Raw genomic sequence first — 14,980 nt, forward strand, 5'->3', positions numbered from 1 at the left:
GCTGTGCGGTAAGTAGCTTGTTTACCAACCACATGGCTCCGCGTTCAGTCTCACTGCGTGGCACCTTGGGCAAGTGTCTTCTACTATAGCCTCGGGCCGACCAAAGCCTTGTGAGTGGATTTGGTAGACGGAAACTGAAAAGAAGCCTGTCGTGTGTGTGTGTGTGTGTGTGTGTATATATATATATATATATAATATATATATATATATGTGCATGTGTGTGTGTGTCCCCCACAACATCGCCTGACAACCGATGCTGGTGTGTTTATGTCCCCGTTATTTAGCGGTTCGGCAAAAGAGACTAATAGTATAAGTACTGGGCTTACAAAAGAATAAGTCCCGGGGTCGAATTGCTCGATTAAAGGCGGTGCTCCAGCATGGCCGCAGTCAAATGACTGAAACAAGTAAAAGAGTATGTAAAAAGAAAGTTTTACAATTTCGATCATTCAGTGAGGAGTCAGTTGTACTTATGACCTCCGTACAGCCTGCGTAGTGTTAAAACTGATGTAATTGAAGATCAACATTGGTCAATAAACGCAAATATAGAAGGAAGGAAATTCAAAAGGATAGACATTCAGGGGAGGAAGGATTGGGAAAGTGATTGATGTGCGCTCAGCTGGTGGAGAAGAGGCTGTTACAATGGACTGGGATTTGGTAGTAAGTTTACTACTATACACTGAATTAGTAAACTGATAGAGACTTCGTTATTGTGGCAGGTGACTTCAATGGACATATTGGACAGCATCCCCATGGCCCTGGGAATGGGGAGAGAACAAGGCTGCTGGAGTTCTGTGATGCAAATGATCTCATGATCTGCAACACTAACTTCAGAAAACCAGCCAGCCACCTAATCACTTATCTGTCTGGTGGGCACATAAGCCAGATTGACTACCTCCTCCCCAGGCAACGGGATAGACAGATGCTTGCAAATATAAAGTCTTTTCCAGGTGAAGAGTGTACAACCCAACATAGGTTACTAGTTAGTGACTTCAGAATTAGAAAGACTCAAAGAAATAAACCAATCTGGAAAAGAAGACAAACTATGGAAGCTCAGAGGCCCAGCAAAGAGACAGATATTTAGAGATTTCCTCATGGAAGCTTCTGAGAAAAGAGAGGAAGAGTTGGGGACATATAGCTTAGAGGATGATTGGAAGTTCCTGCAGGACAATCTACTGAGGGCTACAGACGAAATCTGTGGTTGGTTCTGTGTCCCAGCTAGGCTAAGGGTGATATGGTGGTGGAACAAGGAGACAGACAGTGCTATAAAAACAAAGGGACAGGCCTGAAAAGACTGGAAAACTGTGGAAGTAGAGTTATATCAGGTAGCAAGAAGGACAGCTAAGTGTCAGGTTTACAAAAGAATAGCAGAAGGTAAGAGATTTGCAAATGCTCAATACAGTGCGAGTTGTTCAGGACTGCAAAGCAGTGAACCAGAGTATAGGGATGTGGTGGGTGAAAAATGAATGCAAATGGATAATGGTATGCTTGCACTTGGTGGCTCAGAGATGAAAGAGTGCGGAAGTGCCACTATGAAAGGTTAATAAATGTGGAAGATAAATGTGGTAGAGTTTACCAAATAGGAAACCAACTGAGGGACCAGCCAGAGTTGATAGCAGCATAATAGATAAGGCAATTAAGGATATAAAGACTGAGATTCCCTGGGCCGTCAGGAATCATTGCCAAAATTAATAACATTTCTGGTGATGTAGGATACAGCCTAGTCACCCATATAGTTAATCAGATTATTCAGGAAAGCACCATCCCCAATGACTAGCATAATAGTATTATAATTGGCTGCTACAAGGGTAAAGGTGATGCCTTAGATAGAAACATCTAAACTGCTAGACCAGGTTATAAAAGTTACTCAATTGATTAGGAATAGAATTTAACTAGATGAGATACAGATGGGTTCTGTACCTGTTCAGAATACCACACATGCCATCTTCCTAGTGAGAGAACTGCAGGAAAAATATTTGGTCAAAAGTAAGCCATCGTACTTAGCTTTCATCAACATGGTGAGACCTTTTGACGGAGTCCCCCACTCTGTTATCTGGCGAGTAGAAGAGTGGTTTGTTAGAGCTGTACAAGCCATGTACAGCGGTGCTGTCAGTAAGGTGAGAGTTGGTCATGAATACAGTGATGAATTTAGTGTACAAGTAGGGGTTCACCAAGGTTCAGTTTTCAGCCCACTCTTATTCCTTATAGCCCTCCAGACCATAACAGAGGAATTCAAAACTGGATGCCTTTGGGAACTACTTTATGCCGACAGCCTTGTGCTTATTGCAGAATCTGTAGCAGAATTGGGGGAGAACTTCCAGGTATAGAAGCAAAACCTGGAATCAAAGGGCCTTAAAGTTAACCTAGTAAAGACCGAAGTTGTTGTTAGCAAGAAAGAAGACTCTTTCCATCAGGTAAATTGCCCAGCTCATTACGTAGGAAAGGAGTTGGAAGAAATTCCATTCACTGCACCCAGTGTAAGCTATGGACACAGAAGAGGTGCAATGAAATCACAGATTAACAGATAAAGTCGTCTTCATATGTGACAGATGTGCAGGGACAATAAGCACTAAGAGTACAGAGGACATCAATTCTCTCAAATTCCCAGGAGGCTCTCTTCAGGTTGTAGATAGCTTCTGTTACCTAGGTGACCAAATTAGCAATGATGGCAGATGTTCTGAAAGCATTGCTTCTAGAACAAGAATACAATGGAGAATGTTCAAAGAGCTATTATCTCCTAACAAAAGGACTCTCAAGAATGAAAGGTAGACTGTGTGATGCTTTTGAGCAAACGGCTATATTCAATGGTAGTGAGACATGGGCTCTGAATGCAGAAGACATGCATGGACTGGATAGAAATGAAGGTGGTATGCTCCGTTGTATGTGCAACATCAGCGTGCAAAGTGCAAATGTATTGAGAAAAGTTGGGCATAAGAGGAATCCAACGCAGCATGCAAGAAAGAAGGCTATGTTGGTTTAGACATGCGATGCCTATGAATGATGTGAGAGTGAATGGTACCTATGGAAGAAGGAGATCCAGGAAGACACAGGATGAAGTGTTAAGGACTGATCTCAGGACGTTGGGACTCACAGAGGAAATTGCAATGGACCAAGATATATTTCTTTATTGCCCACAAGGGGCTAAACATAGAGGGGACAAAGAAGGACAGACGAACGGATTAAGTCGATTATATCGATCCCAGTGTATAACTGGTACTTAATTTATCGACCCCGAAAGGATGAAAGGCAAAGTCGACTTCGGCGGAATTTGAACTCAGAACGTAACGGCAGACGAAATACGGCTACACATTTCGCCCAGCGTGCTAACGTTTCTGCCAGCTCGCCGCAATGGACCAGGATATCTGGCAATATAAAGTTCTTGAGAAGACCCACCCACGTCAAAAAAAACTGAATTCGAGAAGCATTGTGTTCCACCGACATGTAACAAGAAAACTTTTCACACACCCTACCACAACAAACCAAAATACACCTCTTCCTCACATTTCCTTTATTTCATGCATTATGTACGTCTCTCACTCCCCAGCCCTGTCCACTGTATCATTGCTACTCCCCCCCGTAGCCCCCCCCCACCTCTATATACTCAGGTTTTCAGCACTTACTGCATTCCTCTTCCCCACTCTCTAACAGTTCTTTGACAATGCCCTGTCACATATGACCTCCATACCTCAAGGATATGCCCTGGCACTTGCCACCACCAATCTTTTCTTCTACTTAACCATGCCATTTATATTCTGATCTCTGTTCCTTCTAAGTATGCCCAGCACTTCACCATCGTCTCTTCCCAGCTCCCTCTTGCACTTTTGCTGTCTCCCACTCACTCTCTTTCCGCCTCTTGCATCAGGCTGGGTAACCAGGTACCTTCTTCACAGCAGCACACATTTCAGTCCTCAACCTTAATCACACTCTCTGGCTGGGTAACCATTTACCTCCTTTAGAGCAAAACTTGTTTCTGTCTCTGTCTCACTTAACCTTTCATCATCTGACACAAGATCACCTTCTCCAATGCCCCCTCCCCTTTCAAAGGATCTTTGCTTTGTAAGTCACTTAGTGACCCTGCCAGTACCGATGACATGTAAAAAGCATCCAGTACACACTGTACAGTGGTTGGTGTTTGGAAGGGCATCCAGCTGTAAAAACCATACCAAAACTGACCTTGCCAGTGCCACATAAAAAGTACTCTGTCCACTGCTGGATGACTGCTGTTAGGAAGGGTTCCAGCCATAAAAACCCTGCCAAAACAGACACATAAGTCTGGTACAGGCTCCAGCCTGGCCAGCTCCTGTCAAACCATCTAACCCATGCCAGCATGGAAGGCAGACATTAAATGATGAGGAGTGCAATTGAAAACAGTTTGAAAAGCAAATTTATATAAAATCTTTCCAGGTTTTTAAAGGTTATTTTAAGCTTTTTTTTTATGTGCGTATATGTTATTTACTCAAACAATTCAAACAGAATATGAGCAAATCAAGCAGGTGTCTGAACTTGGACTGTTCTAAGGTCACAGAAAGGAGAGTGGTTTCATATTATACCCCCATTTCACTTTGGTGCCTCTGGCTTGACCCATGTCAAGTTGATCAAGACATTTGCTCTTGCCCTGTGTGGACTCTCAAAGCTCTTAAATTTTCTGCTGGTTCCATCTTCCTATCTGATATTGATGAAACATTTACCAGTCTTCTATAATTATTTGTGGCAAGATTCTATGGAAATCTCTACAGGAAAAATGGAAACCAGGAATCTTTTTCCTTTTTACTCTTTGTATTAACATCCTCTAGTTTTGTTTTTCAACTTTGCTGTTAACCTCCTTCCTGACATAAAAGAGGAACAATGCCAGCCAACAGATTACCATTATTAGACAACATATATTCTTAAACATAGAATGAAGCAGATGTTGTGCTGGGAAAGTAATACTTTTATTTCTTGTATAAGAGGTGGAGGGATCCTAAATCCTAAACAGTCAGTAGTCAACTATGCAAGTATTATATGCAGGATTATGAAGAAATTGTATATTTTAATATGCAGAGTTATGAAGAAATTGATAGCGACAGAATCAAATGCATCTAGTTGAAGCTGCAAAATGGTTGGTGGCCCAGAAGGTATCCAATGACAAAGCATACACGAAAAAAGGGAAAACACATACACAACATTAAAGGCAGTAAGAAGTGCAAGATACTTCATTAGAACAGGGCCTTCCAACCACCACACTAGCGTGGAGAACTAGATTTCTTAACTCTTATACCGATACATTTATTATCTATCAGCAACAACATTGTTTTATGTTCAATGGCGTGTAAATAAAAATATAAAATGCAGCAGAACAGAGTGAAATGCGATAAAGGTATTTGATTAACTTCAACATTTTAGTCCCCAAATCTACATGATGTCATCACCATTTTTGATTCGAAGTATATTTACTCTTTACTCTTACTTGTTTCAGTCATTTGACTGCGGCCATGCTGGAGCACCGCCTCTAGTCGAGGAAATCGACCCCGGGACTTATTCTTTGTAAGCCCAGTACTTATTCTATTGGTCTCTTTTGCCGAACCGCTAAGTGACGGGCACGTAAACACACCAGCATCGGTTGTCAAGCAATGCTAGGGGGACAAACACAGACACACAAACATATACACACACACATATATATACATATACATATATACGACGGGCTTCTTTCAGTTTCTGTCTACCAAATCCACTCACAAGGCATTGGTCGGCCCAGGGCTATAGCAGAAGACACTTGCCCAAGATGCCACGCAGTAGGACTGAACCTGGAACCATGTGGTTGGTTAGCAAGCTACTTACCACACAGCCACTCCTGCGCCTATGATCTTGTTCACATTTAAACTAAATTCAAACATAATTTTATGTAAGAAAGTCATGTTAATTTACTAAAGTCTCTCCAGATTACTTTCAAATTAAATTCAATCTGCAGGGCAGAAATAACCACAAAGAGGTTTAATATGAAATAATCAGCTATGCCAGTGGAGATAAGAAACTTGTTAGATTATTCAGCACAATATCAACTTTTTATCACAGTACATAAGTCAAACTGATATGAAATAGTTCTTACTCTTTACTCTTTTACTTGTTTCAGTCATTTGACTGCGGCCATGCTGAAGCACCGCCTTTAATCAAGCAACTCGACCCCGGAACTTATTCTTTTGTAAGTCCAGTACTTATTCTATCGGTCTCTTTTGCCGAACCGCTAAGTGACGGGGACATAAACACACCAGCATCGGTTGTCAAGCAATGCTATGGGGACAAACACAGACACACAAACACATATATATATATATGGAAAACGGACACTAAACGATGATGATGATATATATATATATATACACATATATGCGACGGGCTTCTTTCAGTTTCCGTCTACCAAATCCACTCACAAGGCTTTGGTCGGCCCGATGCTATAGTAGAAGACACTTGCCCAAGGTGCCACGCAGTGGGACTGAACTCGGAACCATGTGGTTGGTAGACAGGCTACTTACCACACAGCCACTCCTGCGCCTGTTAGAAATCTTTATAAATTTTTACAGCTCTGTAAACAAGTCATGTGCAGATTGAGGAAACAATTGAAAATCTCTAGGAAGACATATATATTTTTAACCCTTTAATGTTCAGATTACTCTGTTAATTGTAATACTTTTTCACTCAAATTGTTTTGAATTAATCTTGTATTATCTCATAGCTTTGAGGTTTCAATAATGTGATTATTTATTTTTAGAATGTCAATGCAGGTTTGGTGTGAGAGGCCAGATATGGCTAGTTCAAATATAAAACAAGTAGAATATTTGGGCGGGATATGGCCGTTTTTAACACTAAGAGATTAAATTTGTGAGCAGGTAAAATTTAAAATCATGAAACTGGAGTTGCAGTTTTCAATGACAAAATATTAATTCCTAATAAAAAGATTTAATATTTTGGGGGAAATAGAAATAATCTAATATCTTGTAAATTATATTAACTGCAATAAGGTCTGTAATAACACTAGTAAAAATGGGGTGATGCCTCAATCTATACAGGACAAGTAATAACCCACTACTGACACTGGAATTGTACAATAAAATTAACGATAGTTCCTTTATCATTGTACACTTTAATGAGAATGTGATCATGGCAACTGAAGTAGAATCCTACAGGAAACTAATATTTGTGTGAAAATAATATCATTAATGTTACAATCCTTGTAGTCAGGTAGAGCTGAATAATTTGGACTTATGGAAGTAAATATTTAGTAACCTAGAACAATGAAAGTACCCAATGATAAGGAAACAAAGAGCATGTTTTGTAAAGCAGTTTTTTTTTTTAAACTCAAATTAATCCTGAGTTACTCTGAACACCTAAAGCAACAACAAAGCTTTCTACATATGTACTGTAAACCACATATAATTATACCAAGATGAGTATTATAACCTCAACTGAGAAAATTAAGTGATGGTGGAAAGCTGGGACAGAGAAAGAGAAAGAAGAGCTTGAAAAATATGGGGCCATCCATAGATAATGCTGTTTTTACAATGGCATGAACTAAAAATCGGAGGGGGATGGGATAAACTACCTGCATCAACTTACTATAAAAGCAGGTAGTAATTTTACCTTGTACTTATTCTTAGTGCAAGTTTTGAAGAGTGCAATTCGATTTTAACTTATTTTTACAAAGCTATAATGGAAGTGACAAAGGAGCATTTTCGACATATTTTGCTTTATGAGTTCAATAGAGAAAACAACACAACAGAAAGTGTGAGGAATATTAATGCAGTATATGAGGATCGGACAGTAAGTGTCAACAGTGGTTCCAGAAGTCAGCGGTAGTTTCAAGGCGAAAGATGTTCTTCCATCAGGATAATGCTTGGCCACACACAATGAGGATGACATTCCAAATGATGGAGCAGTTTGAATGGGAAACGATGCCCCACTCACCATATTTGCCAGACATTGCCCCATCTGATTATCATTTACTCTGCAGTCTTCAAAATCATTTGGAAAGAGAACACATTAGATAATGTAGTCCTACTCAGACTATGTATGAAAGAAAAAGGAAAAAAATAAGATGATTAACCAACACATCTTATATCAGAGCAGGACTGACTCATAGCTAAACAACAATCTACATTAAACGAACAAGACTTTTAGTTATGAATGCAAGCCTCAATGGTTAGCTTAACATCCTGTACAACCTGAATCTGTCTACAAGCTCCATCTATCCAATAACACTTGAATCAAATCACTTCTTGTGATACATATGCTTTAAAGGAAGTTAGGAACCCTCTAATTGAAGGGAGGGGGCTTTAACCCCTTCCACCATTTATTCTGTAATATTTTTTATAAATTAATATTTGGCCACATGTTGCTAAATGTTTGCAAATTTTTCCCAGAGTTTCTTTATATTATTCATCAACACCTACTTAAGATTTATCTATTCCTTTAATGCATACAAGCGATCTACCTGGCTTCAACCCATGAAATTTTTCAAATAACTCAAGATGCTACGTCAGCAGCAGAGTGGTTGGACATTTCTTCACCACAGAACTATAAACCTTTCCTAGGTGTTGTTGGTCCAAAAAACACCTGTGGGATTTGATGCAAATGAAGCCGGTTTAGTTTCTTTAGCTTTTCAACCTTTTGCTCAATGAGTTGCACCAGTGGCCTACAAACTAATTTGCATAAAGAACAAAAGGAAGCACCTGTGTTTGTTGTTGTAAATTTCATGATGAAAACATTGAAATTTTTCGTTTGTAACTCCACGTTCATTACCATTTACATCTAATTTATTACTAACCTCTATCTTCCATCGTTGTTGATTATGTTTTATAATTATGTAATTCTTTCATCTTTACTTGTTTTAGTCATTAGACTGTGGCCATGCTGGAGTACCACTTTGAAGAATTTTAGACAAATGAATTGACCCCAGTTCTTTTTTTTTAAGCCTGATGCTTATTCTATTGGTCTCTTTTGTTAAATTGCTAAGTTATGGGGACATATGTACACCAACACCAGTTGTCAAGCAGTGGTGGGACACACATACACATGACAGACTTCTTTCAGTTTCTCTCAACCAAATCTACTCAAGGCTTTGGTCAGCTCAAGGCTATAGAAGACACTTGCTTCAAGTGCCACACGGTGGTACTGAACCCAGAACAATTTGGTTAGCAAGCAAACTTCTCACCACATGGCTATGCATTAATTAACAACCAGACATAATGCAAAATTATTTTTTAACACAAATGACTATTTACATTTAAAAACAAAGTTTTTTTTTCTGCAATACAGCTAATTTTCACAATAATCTAACCATTTATGAAGACACAAAGCAATTAAATAAAACACTTTTAGATATCTTCTGCTCAACCATTACAAGACAGCTTTTGACTGAAAACTTTCAATATAATCCAGCAGATTTCCGATCAAAACCATTCCAGCCATGACCATCCTATTCATTTTTCCAGGCATCCTAGGACTACATTAACTAATATAAGCTCTAGACTGTAGGTGATTTGACTTTTCAAAAAGCCAAAATAATCATACACAGATGCTCTTGTATTGACTTGTTAGACAAGTATTACTGTTGGTGTACAATAAATATAGTTTACACTTGAGCAAACTATGTATTGTTTTCTTCAGTCTCATTCAAGTGTTTGAATTGTGTATTGATGGTCAGTCTAAGGGACCATAAAATCCTATTTTAGAGCACTCAGAGGTGTATAAAACACAGTGAAAAGTTTTAAGATGTTGTTTTGGCCACTCTTCAGTTTTAAGCTTATCAATGTTATACTCTATTTACATGATCTATAAAAAATAAAATTTGCTTAACAAGAGAAACAATAAGCCTGGAGTGACAGAGAAGTGAAACCTTAAGCTTCAATTTATGATTTTAATGTCCCCTTTTTCTTTACTGATATGGGTTGGATAGTTTTAACAGAAACCAACAAGCTTAGAGGGCTATGCTAAGCTACAAAGTCTGTTTTGGAATGGTTTATACAGCTGGATGCTCTTCCTAATCCCAACCACAATTGTGTACATGTATGTACATATACATTCATATTCATTTGTGTATGTACACACACACAGCAATATATCTCAGGACTACTGTTGCTACTTTTATCAGTAAAATATATTTTTGTATCTCGTTCATTTACCCTGTGATGGGCTCAGTGATTCCCATATTATGAATCATCAAAGATAGTGCTGGAGATATGCACCTATTGGCCTAGTTAGCTGAAAGCTGTTATGAAAAGACAGAATGACCTGAGACATGCTGGGTAGTCAATAACAAGTCTGTTAGTCATTTCATTGATTTTAATTTGAGTGGTCAAGTTGAACTATTTTCAAAAATTTAATCCCTCCTTAGTGGTGTTTAACGCATTTAAAGAAATTACTCAAGTATTTTTTAAAATTACACATATAGAATGGGGCTTCTACTAAATTTCAGTGAAACTATGTACATACACATACATAATAATTATTTCTACTCTAGACACAAGACCTTGAAAATTTCAGGGGAAGGGGACTAGTCAATTATATCGACCCCAGTGCATAACGGGTGCTTATTACAATGACCCCTGAAAGGATGAAAAGCAAAGTCGATTTCAGTGGAATTTGAACTCAGAACATAGCAGCAAGTGAAATACCACTTAGCACTTCACCCGGCGCGCTAACGATTCTGCCAGCTCCCTGCTTTTGCATACACATACATAATAATGAGCAAAGAGGAATAACTGAACATGCATTTGAGCAACACAAATACAAATATATCAACTGCCATACAACTAAGCTGTATGGTATTTTAATAAATCAAAACAATTTGATTTGTTAAAATCAGTGTCTGTAGAGAAAGTGTCATAATTAGCAAATAGTGATTAACACCAGCTCCAAATTAGAAAGGGAAATAGTCTCAAAAATCAAAAGTTCTCCAATGATGTAATTAAAGAAAAGGACAACCTTGAGAACAGTTGCAGATACACTTCTGGTTCAATAGGGCACACACGCACAATATACTTTTACCAATTTCAGCCACTGGGCTGCGGTCTTGCCAGAGTACCACGTTTAAGGACTTTCATTCGATAATAAACTTCCTTGTCTTTCTGTTACTAGTTTACAAAATCTTTAAAGAGAGGAGAGAAAGGGAAAGTCAACCTAGCTGAACAAATGTGACTGATATTTTTGTTTGACTGACAAACTAATTCTGCCACTTGCAGACTCAATCTCTCTCTCTCTCTCTCCTCACACACACACACACAGTCTACTCTGCAGTTTCCATCTACAAAATTTCATTCAAAAGACTAATCAAAATTTGTTTCATGGTGCTCAGTAGTGGTCTTGAAAATCAGAATCTCAATTCCAAAGTGAACTTAAAAACACAGCTGTGTATACATAAGAAGGGTTCGACTCTGGTGTAAAGCACCTTGAGCAAGTATCATCTATCACAGCCTCAGGTTGATGATGCATTGTTAGGTGTGGAAATTAGAAATGGATTGTGTAGAAGCCTGCTGCACATGCAACATGTATACATGCATATGCACAAGTTTGTATGCATAGAAGTGGGGGTAAAATCAGTGCACTGAACAGAAATAGCTTGCAGTATATATCAGATTAGAGAGAGAGAGAGATATGTGTAGAATAAGTAGCAAGCAAAATAGGAAACGTGTATAAAAAATTCACTGAAGATCCCTGCATGGCTGCAATCCACTGACTTAAAATCAATAAGTAAATTAAGAGACAGACTGGCAGCAAATAAGAGAAGTTCAGCAAAGAGAAAGAATATGGTATTGGATTGAGTAAGGCATTGAAATGAAGAGAATATGGTAGATGAACTAAATAAGAGACTGAATGGAAACTTTAAAGGTCTTTTACACAATATTACAATGCACGAAATATTGAAGGCATATTTAATAAAAATGGTCACTTTTTCAAAAGATCGGCCACAGCAGCACTATGACAATGATACATACACAGTAAGACCACATTAAGATGAAAGGAATGTTTGTTGCACCATTAACATTTATTCATAAGTCGGGAGTAGCATTAACCAAAACCAAACAATGATAATGACTTACACAGGTAGATCTTTACAGCTGATTTTAGTAACCAATACTCTCTCTCAATACACACACAGAGATATAGTCTTCTCATTATAAAAGTTTTAATAACTATCTGTGAAAAGGCAATTTATCTCCACTTGTCATCATCATCATCATCATCATCGTTTAACGTCCGCTTTCCATGCTAGCATGGGTTGGACGGTTCAACTGGGGTCTGGGAAGCCCGAAGGCTGCACCAGGCCAGTCAGATGTGGCAGTGTTTCTACAGCTGGATGCCCTTCCTAACGCCAACCACTCCGAGAGTGTAGTGGGTGATTTTATGTGCCACCGACACAGGTGCCAGACGAGGCTGGCAGACGGCCACGCTCGGATGGTGTTTTTTATGTGCCACCGACACAGGTGCCAGACAGGCTGGCAGACGGCCACGCTCGGATGGTGTTTTTTATGTGCCACCGACACAGGTGCCAGACGAGGCTGGCAGACGGCCACGCTCGGATGGTGTTTTTTATGTGCCACCGACACAGGTGCCAGACGAGGCTGGCAGACGGCCACGCTCGGATGGTGTTTTCTTATGTGTCACCGACACAGGTGCTAGACGAGGCTGGCGGACGGCCACGCTCGGATGGTGTTTGTTACGTGCCCTCAGCACGGAGGCCAGTCATTGCGGTACTGGCTACGGTCACGTTCGGATGGTTTTCTTATGTGCCACCGGCACTGGTACCACAAGGATACAAATTCCATTGATGTTCATCTATTTTGATTTGGTTCGATTTGATTTGATACGATTCGATTCGATTCTCACTTGCCTCAACAGGTCTTCACAAGTGTCACAAGAAGGAAGGTATGCACAGGTGGACTGACTACGTCCCAGGTAGGGGCCACGGATTATGGCTTCACTAGTCTTGCCGGGTCTTCTCACGCACAGCATACTTCCATAGGTCTCGGTCTCTAGTCATTTCCATGGTGAGACCTAACGTCCGAAGGTCGTGCTTCACCACCTCGTCGTAGTTTCAAAAACCCATTACTACAGATATGTTGTTCTTGTGGTTGTACATGTGACCACAGTATTGGATTTAGTACTGGTGGTGGTGGTTGTTTAACTCAAGATCTACATTCATCAATCAGACCTGTGATGAAAGGGTTCCAGCCACAACCATACGGTTTTGTTTTTAGAGAAATGTAGTACAGGTTTGGCTGTGTAATTGCTTCTCAACCATGTAGTCTAGGGTTCAAGTCCCATTGCATGACATCTTGGGCAGTGTCTTCAATTATAGCCCAGAGCCAACCAAGGTCTTGTGAGTGGATTTGGTAGATGGAAACTGGAAGAAGCTTATTATGTCTGTGTGTCTTAACATCACGTGATAGTTGTAAATGAGCACCACCATCATACAGCGTCATCCGTTTCCAATATTATGTGAAAAATATGTCTGGCAATGGAGAAATATTAACTTGCTTGGAAACAGGTGAGGGTTGGTGACAGGAAGGGCATCCGAATGTAGAAAAGCTGCTTCAACAAATTCCATCTGACCCATGCAAACATGGACATTAAATGATGATGATGATAATGTAGCATTACATTATCTAATTATATCCTTTACAAAAAGGTATTAGGGTACGATTTAAAGGAGATTTAAAGGCAGCGAGCTGGCAGAAACGTTAGCACACCGGGCGAAATGCCTAGCAGTGAGTTCAAATTCCGCCGAGGGCGACTTAGCCTTTCATCCTTTCAGGGTCGATAAATTAAGTACCAGTTACGCACTGGGGTCGATATAATCAACTTAATACCTATGTCTGTCCATGTTTGTCCCCTCTATGTTTAGCCCCTTGTGGGTAATAAAGAAATAGGTATGATTTAAAGGAGAGTTGGCTGCTATTTCTAGCAGGGCAAGTGATCACATAGAAGCTCCCTCATACTTTTGGATTTAGTGAGTCTCATACATTACAAAGGTATAATAACAAAAATATTTACTTAGCAACCTAAATATTTGATATTTCCCCATCATTTACTTGTAATGGAAATTTCAGTTCCAAAACTTATGCCAGAGAAGTGATAATTTTGTTCTCCGTAGTATGGTACTAAACCTAATTTATCAAAAATAAATTCTATTTTCAAGCAGTTTGGTGTTTTAACATCAAATGTATGCCATTTGATGTTGATGCAAAAAAAAATAGAAAATGGCATTTGTTACCCTCTGAAGAGGAAGGATACTAAAACTTGAAATAAACCCAGCTTTTAAATTATGAAGCAGCACTATTTTTATTACAGTTTTTAACTCTCTGTCATTTCACATTCTAAGTTCCATTAAGAGAGAGAGAGAGAGAGAGAGAGGAGAAGAAAAGGAGAGATAACAACAAATAAGTACCAGCCATTTGACTATACAATACTGCCCACCACTCACAAAACAAATGGTGCCTTATGCTACTATGTTTACTAACTGAAAGTATTATACTTCTTACTGCTAATAAGCAAAAATGATCATAACCATTGTTTTTCCCTGTCTAAATAAAATGCTGTAAAATATTCTTTCCTGATCAAAATCTGATTAGCCAGCTTCATATCATAAAATGGAACTTGAATGCAGAAGAGTTACAAAGACTAAAAAGAAATCAAGCATGTTCCATATACAAACAAACAGATGGGGAAATGGAGCATAAAAGGAAACAAATGTAATGTAGGAGATAGAAGACCGCTAGTACAGGAACATAATGTATATCATCATCATCATTTAGCATCCGCTTTCCATGCTAGCATGGTTTGGACGGTTCAACTGGGGTCTGGGAAGCCAGAAGGCTGCACCAGGCCCAGTCTGATCTGGCAATGTTTCTACAGCTGGATGCCCTTCCTAATGCCAACCACTCCGTGAGTGTAGTGGGTGCTTTTTACATGCCACCAGCACAGGTGCCAGATGAGGTTGGCAAACGGC

The 14,980-nt window shown here is 39.4% G+C and overlaps 1 protein-coding gene across 13 annotated transcripts in view; it reads right to left on the reverse strand.

Annotated features, from left to right (window-relative positions):
- Positions 1-14,980, reverse strand: part of LOC115221317 (neural cell adhesion molecule 2) — a 173,308-nt gene that overhangs the window by 119,026 nt on the left and 39,302 nt on the right. The window lies entirely within an intron of this gene.

The sequence above is a fragment of the Octopus sinensis genome, linkage group LG18 (assembly GCF_006345805.1).
Source record: "Octopus sinensis linkage group LG18, ASM634580v1, whole genome shotgun sequence".
In the NCBI taxonomy this organism is placed as follows: domain Eukaryota; kingdom Metazoa; phylum Mollusca; class Cephalopoda; order Octopoda; family Octopodidae; genus Octopus; species Octopus sinensis.